Genomic DNA, 9,145 nt, shown 5'->3' with positions numbered 1-9,145 from the left:
ATACAGAAAATGTACATTTACACAATGGAGTACTACTCAGCTATCAAAAATAATGAATTTATGAAATTCTTAGGCAAATGGATGGATCTGGAGGATATCATCCTGAATGAGGTAACACAATCACAAAAGAACACACACGATATGCACTCACTGATAAGTGGATATTAGCCCAGAAGCTCGAAATAATCAAGCTAATTTATTATAATATATAATCATAAAATGATTATAATTTATTAATAAGTAATAAATTGTGATGTATAGCATATACATATGATAAAATAATTAATAATTTATGTGATACTATAAAGCTAAATTATAGGCCAAACAGAAGTGTCTAGCTAGCTGGCATTGTGCTTATGTTTTAAATCTCTAAATCATATCCATTTTTAAGACCCACAGATTAAAAAATTGTGTCTCTTATAAACATTCATCACATCTTTCTATGTTCTGAAAAGTTCATATATGTCTACAATGTATCATAATCATATACCCATTGTTATACCCATAGATATACAATATATCTTAACCATACCCCATTTACTCCTTCCCATTCCCTCTTCCCTACCTCCCATCTCCCTTACAACTTGATGTGCTTTTAAAATAACCTAGTGAATTCAGTTAGTGCTGCCCACATGTGCATGGCTATGGAAACATCACTAAGGCATGTTCAGCATCTCAGTAGCCACCAGTCAAATAAAAGTAATTCTCCCAGAGAAGGCCCAGTTGCTAATCACTCTGCAGTAAAGATGGGGACTTGGGAAGCCCTCAATGCTCCATGCTATCATTCCACCATGTTTAACTTTGTGGAGGTGATCATGGCTGTTGAGAGTTCATGAGTACTTGTGATCAGTGTTCCACAGCTCCACTTCCCAGGGGAATCTTTTTTTAAATTTAATTTTATTTGTAATTCACTTTTTACACTCCATATTCCATTCCCCACTCCTCCCCATCCACCCTCCAACTGCTCCACATCCCACACCTCCTCCCCACACCACCCAGGCTCCATGCGGATGCCCTCAGTCCCCACCCCACCTGACCTTTAAACTCTCTGGGACCTCCAGTCTCGAGGGTTAGGTGTATCATCTCTGAATGAACACAGACCTGAAGTCCTCTGCTGTATGTGTGTTGGGGGCCTCATATCAGCTGGTATATGCTGTCTGTTTGGTGGTCCAGTGTTTGAAAGATCTGGGAGGTACCGATTATTTAAGACTGCTGGTCCTCCTACAGAATCGCCCTTCTCAGCTTCTTTCAGCCTTCCCTAATTCAACAATAGGGATCAGGTGCTTCTGTCCATTGCTTGAGTACAAATATCTGCATCTGACTCTTTCAGCTGCTTCTTGGATCTTTCAGAGGGCAGTCATGATAGGTCTCTTTTTGTGAGTGTTCTATAGCCTCAGTAATAGTGCCAGGCCTTGGGACCTCCCCTTCAGCTGGATCACACTTTGGGTCTGTTTCTGGACCTTCTTTTCCTCAGGCTCCTCTCCATTTCCATCCCTGTAATTCTTTCAGACTAAAACAATTATGACTCAGAGGTGTGACTGTGGGATGGCAACCCCATCCCTCACTTGATATCCTGTCTTCCTGCTGGAGGTGGGCCCTATAAGTTCTATCTCCCTACTGTTGGGCACTTCATCAAAGGTTCCTCCCTATGAGTCCTGGGAGTCTCTCACCTCCCAGGTCTCTGGTGCATTCTGCGGGGGGGGGGGGGAGGGGGGAATCCCCCAACCTCCTATTTCCTGAGGTTGCCTGTTTGCATTCTTTCTGCTGGCCCTCAGGGTTTCAGTCCTTTTCCCTCACCCAATAGCAGATCAGGTTCCTCTCTACCGCCACTACCCCCCCACACCCTGTCTACTTTCCCTCCCAAGTTCCTCCCCCCCACCCCCTCTCTCCCTCCCTCTCTCCCTCCCTCCCTNCCTCCCCACTTGTGATTGCTTTCTTCTCTCTCCCAAGTGGGACTCAGGTGTCCTCACTTCGGCACTTCAGTTTGTTGAGCCTTTTGAATTCTGTGGACTGTATCTTGTGCATTCTGTATGGGTTTTTTTTTTTCTTTTTCGTTTTGGATAATATCCACATATTAGTGAGTATATACCACGCATGTCCTTTTGGGTCTGTGTTCCCTCACTCAGGATGATATTTTCTAGTTCTGTCCATTTGCCTGCAAAACTCAAGATGTCCGTTTTCTTAATAGCTGAGTAGTATTCCGGTGTATAAATGAACCACATTTTCTGGATCCATTCTTCTGTCGTGGGACATCTAGTTTGTTTCCAGCTTCTGGCTATCACAAATAAGGCCGCTATGAACATAGTAGAACATGTGTCCCTGTGGCATGGTGGGGCATAGGGATGGATTTTGGACCAGGGATTGGCACTGTTTGGAGGTGTGGCATTGTTGGAATAGGTGTGATGACCTGGTTGGAGTAGGTGTGGGCATAAGATCCTCACCCTAGTTGCCTGGAAGACAGTCTTCCACTAGCAGCCTTTGGATGAAGATATAGAACTCTCAGCTCTGCCTGTGCCATGCCTGCCTGGATGCTGCCGTGCTCCCACCTTGATGATAATGGATTGAATCTCTGAACCTGTAAGCCAGCCCCAATTAAATGTTGTTTTTTGTAAGACTTGCCTTGGTCATGGTGTCAGTTCACAGCAGTAAAACCCTAACTAAGACAGGCATCTTTTGGGTACATTCCCAAGAGTGGTATAGCTGGGTCTTCAGGAAAATCTACTTCCAATTTTCTGAGGAAACTCCAGATAGATTTCCAGAGTGGTTGTACCAGTTTGTTATTCCACCAGCAATTGTGGAGTGTTCCTCTTTCTCCACATACTCTCCAATATGTGTTCTCACCTGAGGTTTTGATCTTATCCATTCTGATTGGTATAAGGTGGAATCTCTGGGTTGTTTTGATTTGCATTTCTCTGATCACTAAGGACTTTGAACTTTTCCTTAGGTGTTTCTCAGCCATTCAAGATTCCTCAGTTGTGAATTCTTGGTTTAGTTCTATATCTCATTTTTTGATTGGGTTGTTGGGTTTTTTGGTGATTAACTTCTTGAGTTCTTTATATATTTTGGATATTAGCCCTCTATCGGATGTGGGATTAGTGAAGATTTTTTTCCCAATCAGTAGTTTGACGATTTGTCTTATCGACTTTCTCTTTTGCCTTACAGAAGCTTTCCAGTTTCATGAGGACCCATTTATCAATTTTTGATCTTATTGCACAAACCATTGGAGTTGTTTAGGAAATGAGTTCAAGGTTCTTTCCCAATTTCTCTTCTATTAGATTCAGTATATCTGGTTTTATGATGAGGTCCTTGATCCACTTGGACTTGAGCTTTGTACAAGGTTACAAATATGGGTCTATTTTAATTCTTCTACATACAGACAGCCAGTTAGACCAGCACCATTTATTGAAGATGCTTTCTTTTTTCCATTGTATATTTTTGGCATCTTTGTCAAAGATCAAGTGACCGTAAGTATGTGGTTTTATTTCTGGGTCTTCAATTCTATTCCATGGATCAACGTGTCTGTCTCTGTACCAGTACCATGTAGTTTTTAATCACCATTACCCTGTAGTAAAGCTTGAGGTCAGGGATGGTGATTCCCCCAGATCTTCTTTTATTGTTAAGAATTGTTTAGAAGCTCAGAGTCCTTCTTAGAAGAGGGAACAAAATACCCATGGAAGGAGTTACAGTGACAAATTTCAGAGTAGAGACTGCCCCACTTGGGGATCCATCCCATAAATAACCACCAAACCCAGACACTATGGCAGATGCCAACAAGAGCTTGCTGACAGTAGCCTGATATAGCTGTTTCCTGAGAGGCTCTGCCAGTGTCTGGCAAATACAGAATTAGATGCTCACAATCATCCATTGGATGGAGCACAGGGTCCCCAGTGAAGGAGCTAGAGAAAGTACCCAAGGAGTTGAAGGGGTTCGCAGCCCCATTAATATGAACTAACCAGTACGCCCAGAGCTCCTTGGGACTAAACCACCAATCATAGAAATCATATGGTGGGACTTGTGGCTCTAGCTGCATATGTAGCAGAGGATGGCCTAGTCAGTTATCAATGGGAGGAGAGGCCCTAGGTCCTGTGAAGGTTCTATGCCCCAGTATAGGGGAATGCCAGGACTGGGAGTGGGAGTGGGTGGGTTGGGGAGCAGGGGGAGGGGGAGGGGATAGGGGATTTTTGGAGGGGAAACTAGGAAAGGGGATAACATTTGAAATGTAAATAAAAAAATCTAATTAAAAAAAAAGACTATATTAGAACCATGTTTTTAAGAAGAAAACAAGGCTGTTTTTCAAAATTAAATGTGATGTTCTAAATGCGATAACAATGATCTTGTTTGAATGTTATTTCCTTTAGTCGGCTACACTGTATGTTATTAATTTTACATATTTTAATATGCACATTTCACATAAAACTGTGCAATGCATAATAGATGAAAAAAAGTATCTGTAACATAGACGCTACACCAAAGAGAGTTAATCGTGAATGCCAGAATTTCTATACTGTGCTAGTAACCAAAAGAGTGTTTCTTTTAGTGTTTATGTATATTGTTATATTGAACATATTAGACTATATTATAATTGTGCTTTTAAGAAGAAAACAAGACTTTCACAAAATAAATGTGATATTCTAAATGCGGAAAAAAATTGTTTTCACTATTCTGGGTTTTTTGCCTTTCCAGATGAATTTGAGAATTGCTCTTTCCATGTCTTTGAAGAATTGTGTTGGGATTTTGATGGGGATTGCATTGAATCTATAGATAGTCTTTGGTAGGATGGCCATTTTTACTATGTTAATTCTGTCAATCCATGAGCATGGGAGATCACTCCATTTTCTGTGATCTTCTTCGACTTCTTTCTTGAGAGACTTGAAGTTATTGTCATATAGATCATTCACTTATTTGGTTAGAGTTACCCAAAGATATTTTATATTATTTGTGACTTTTGTGAAGGAAATCATTTCTCTAATTTCTTTCTCAGTCTGTTTATCCTTTGTATAAACAAAGGCTACTGATTTATTTGAGTTAATTTTATATCCAGCCACTTTGCTGAAGTTGTTTATCAGCTGGAAAAGTTCTCTGGTAGAATTCTTAGGGTCGTTTATGTATACTATCATATCATCTGCAAATAGTGAGACCTTTATTTCTTCTTTACCAATATGTATCCCCTTGATTTCTTTTTGTTGTCTTACTGTTTTAACACTTTGAGTACTATATTGAATAGATTGGAGATAGTGAGCATCCTTTTCTTGTCCCTGATTTCAGTGAGATTACTTCAAGTATGTCTCCATTTAATTTGATATTGGCTATTCGTTTGCAGTAAATTGCTTTCATTATGTTTAGGTATGGGCCTTGAATTCCTGATCTCTCCAATACTTTTAACATGAAGGGGTGTTGTATTTTTTCAAATGCTTTTTCAGCATATAAGATGATCATGTGGTTTTTTTTTTCTTTGAGTTTGTTTATATAGTGGATTATGTTAATGGATTTTCATATATTAAACCAGCCTTGCATCCCTCCCAGGGGTGTCTTTACAAGCATGTACCTCCATGTTTGTGTGTGTGTGTATGGTGTGGTGTGTGATATGGTATGTGAGAGGTGCTATATGTTGCATGTATGTGGTTTGTATTGGTGTATGTATGTGTGTGTGGTATGTATAATGTGCTTATGTGTATGGTTTGTGTGTGTTTTCGTATGGTGTGTGTATGTATGGTGTATGTAGTGTGTATGTGTGTGTGGTATATATGTGTATATGTTTGCTGTGTGTGTGTAGTATATATGTGTTTGTGGTTTGGTGTGGTGTGTGTATGTGTATGATGTATGTGTTTGTGTGTGTGTGTGTGTGTACAGTGTGGTATGATGTGTGTGTATGTGTATGTGTGTGTATGTGTATGTGTATTAGGGTTAAACTTAAGTCCTCATGTTTGTGTGACAAACACTTTATTTCCCTAGCCACCTAAAAGTATTTTAGTTCTGATGTTATCAAAAGCCTCTTTTCCCACCTGCTTTAAATTGTGTAGTTGACTCTTACTTGGTTTTTTTGAAGCTAATCCTGTTTTTTTGTGCCAAATCCTTTGTTTCATTTTTGCTGTTATTTGTAGATCCTTGTTAGTATTTTTGAAGATTATCATAGAGGTCAAGGTCATTTCATTTCAGTCTGTTATGGGAAAGGCAAAAAGAGGCGATGTATTCATCAAAGTTGGTGAGCCGAAGTCCTGTCAAGCCTGCTTATAAAGTAAAATCCAAATGTTTACTGTCTTCAGGATTAAGCCCCTTTAAGATGATTGGTTTTATGTTTGCCACAGTAGTGGGCAGACGTAAAGCCCATCAGCACACAGACTCTTTCCTCGAGCTGCCAAGTTGCCAATGCTCTATTTGCTTCTCTTCCATGACTAAGCAGCACCCGTGAGCCCTGTATCACCATCCGAGGAGATGCAGACAGTTTGCTCCTGGACTCCAAAATGTGACTTACAGGCGTCTTCCTTCTTCAGAAATCATCTAGCCTCCGATACTTCATTATAAGAACAGAAAATGACTATGATTTGGTCCCTGTACGAATTCAAAATGGAGATGTCAAGGTGGGAAATGAGCTATTTCAAATATTGAGCCTAGGAGGAAAGCTAAGTCATTTTAAAATGTGAATCCAAATAAATGCATGCCATTGTTCATGGGGAATGAGATGACAGTGCTGTGGCCTCATACATATTACAGGAAGGAACACTTGCAGAGAAAGGAAAAGCAATCATAAAGAATACAGACCTGTTCCCCCACGTTCCTAAGAAGTCAACCGAATGGGATTTCTTTTCAAGGAAGTGATTATCAGTGCCAAATGCTGCATTCAAATCAAGTGGGCTAATGACCCAATGCTGTCTATAGGGGGAAAAAAACCAATATAAAAATTGTTTCTAATATTGAAGTGTGCCCTGAGATCCCAGAAGATAGAAATAAGCTTAAATTGCTTTTCTTTACTGACAGAAATAGACATGAAAATGTGAAATTAGTAACCGTTCAAGAAGTTTGAGAGTAAATACAGAACGAAGGGCACAGAGGGGCTTGTCCAGGAAGGTTGTTTGTTATCGTTAGAGATACTGGGATGTGTTTAGAGGTTTTTTTCAAAGAAGCCACAGCCTGGGATTCTTAACAGCTGCGCGATGAAGGTTGGGCTTTGACTCCGGGCATTTGCTCTGCCACAGTAATAAAGTGATGCTTTCTGTACCTTTACCAAACCAAGTCATCTGGAAGCTGCAATACATGCTGAAAACTGAATATTTTGCATCTCATTTTCTCTTGGGTAGTCTTATTGCCCAAATTAGAAGACCCAGCTATGATCTATGCTAAACACGGAGACTATAGATGAGGATCCCTGTTGATTTCTGCTCATTGGTTATGAGACATTTCCATGAATATAAAACAAATGTTTCGCTACAGCTGGCCATCACCTTGAGCACAAGAAAATGGAAAGGGTGGACGGGACTCCTGAGTGTGGCCTGGTCTCAATGCTATTATTCCTTCCTCTGGTGGTATCCATGTGTGATTCATAAAAATCACCAAGTGAGACACACAGTGGTATTCATCCAAGCTCATCTCTAAAGTGGTTATCTCAGGGTAGCAAAGATGACAGTATTGTCTCTGGAGATGGATCATGACAGCTTCTGCTTTCTATATCTAACATCCAGTGCTTCAAGCCTACTCACAATCCTTCATCCAGTGCTTTGAGCCTACTTACAATCCTTCATTTTCATTCCTCTAATAACTCATAAACTAGATGTAGGCTTTGAAATTACTTTTAGATAATAACACTCTTTAAAAAAAAAAAACAACACATCTATTTATTTATTTATTTATTTATTTTAAACTCCAGATTTTGTTCACCTCCCTGTCTACCCTTTGACTGTTTCACATCCCATACTTCCTCCCCACCCCCACCCCACCTGACCTCTTAAACTCCCTGGGATCTCCAGTCTCTTGAGTCTTAGATGCATCATCTCTGACTAAACTCAAGACCTGGAAGTCCTCTGCTGTGTATGTGTTGGGGGCCTCATATCAGCTGGTGTATGCTGCCTTGTTAGTGGTCCAGTGTTTGAGAGATCCCGGAGGTCCAGGTTAGTTGAGACTACTGGTCCTCCTACAGGGTCTCCCTCCTCCTCAGCTTCTTCCAGTTTTCCCCTAATCCAACCACAGGGGTCAGCAGCTTCTGTCCAATGATTGGGTGCAAATATCTGCATCTGACTCTTTCAGCTACTTGTTGGGTCTTCTGGAGTGTGGTCATGCTAGGTCCCTTTTTATGAGCGCTCCATAGACTCATTAACAGTGTCAGATTGTGGGGCCTCCCCTTGAGCTAGATCCCACTTTGGGCCTGTTTCTGGACCTTCTTTTCCTCAGGCTCCTCTCCATTTCCATCCCTGCAGTTCTTTCAGACAGGAACAATTATGGGTCAGAGTTTTGACTGTGGGATGGCAACCCCATCTCGCACTTGATGCCTTATCTGTCTGCTGGAGGTGGGCTCCAAGTTCCCTCTCCCCAATGTAGGACATTTCATCTAAGGTCCCTCTCTTTGAGTCCTGAGAGTCTCTCACCTCCCAAGTCTCTGGTACATTCTGGAGGGTTCCCCCATTTAGACATTATGGTTCCAGACCACAACTTTCTTTTTTCCAGAATATGAAAGTGTGACAGAAACAGAAGATGAGATTTTGCATCAGGTTGTGGAAAAGGAGGGTTATTCTGAAGTTATAGGGAGCATGTGGGGAACACCTGAGGAAGTACTAGATTCCATGACGAAGCATGAATCCAAGGAAGGTCACACATTCCAAATGTGTAAATCCAAAAGAGCCCTTGAACCAGAGCAGATTCTCAGGTGTGGAAGAGGTATTGAACCAATCTGGATTCCTCATGAAAATATTCCTCAAGAAAAAGATATTCTAGATTGCTCATGTGGTGCCAAGAGAATATTTCACTGCAGGTCATGCCTCAGCTATTGTCTCCTGAAGGCAGATGGACTGGGCAGAGGCGTGGACCAGAGCATCTTGGCTGTATCTTGGCTGACTTCACCTGTGCCGAGAGCTGTATCCTGGTTATCGGCTACACAGAAGAATTTGTGTGGCAGCAGGATGTGATAGATAACACCTTAAAGGGGCTAAATTCTTAA

The 9,145-nt window shown here is 41.0% G+C and overlaps 1 pseudogene; it reads left to right on the top strand.

Annotated features, from left to right (window-relative positions):
* The window catches only part of LOC110335486, a 44,633-nt pseudogene extending 35,488 nt beyond the window's left edge, over positions 1–9,145 (top strand).

This window comes from Mus pahari, chromosome 18, assembly GCF_900095145.1.
Source record: "Mus pahari chromosome 18, PAHARI_EIJ_v1.1, whole genome shotgun sequence".
NCBI lineage: Eukaryota > Metazoa > Chordata > Mammalia > Rodentia > Muridae > Mus > Mus pahari.
This window is presented reverse-complemented; position numbering and strand designations above follow the sequence as displayed.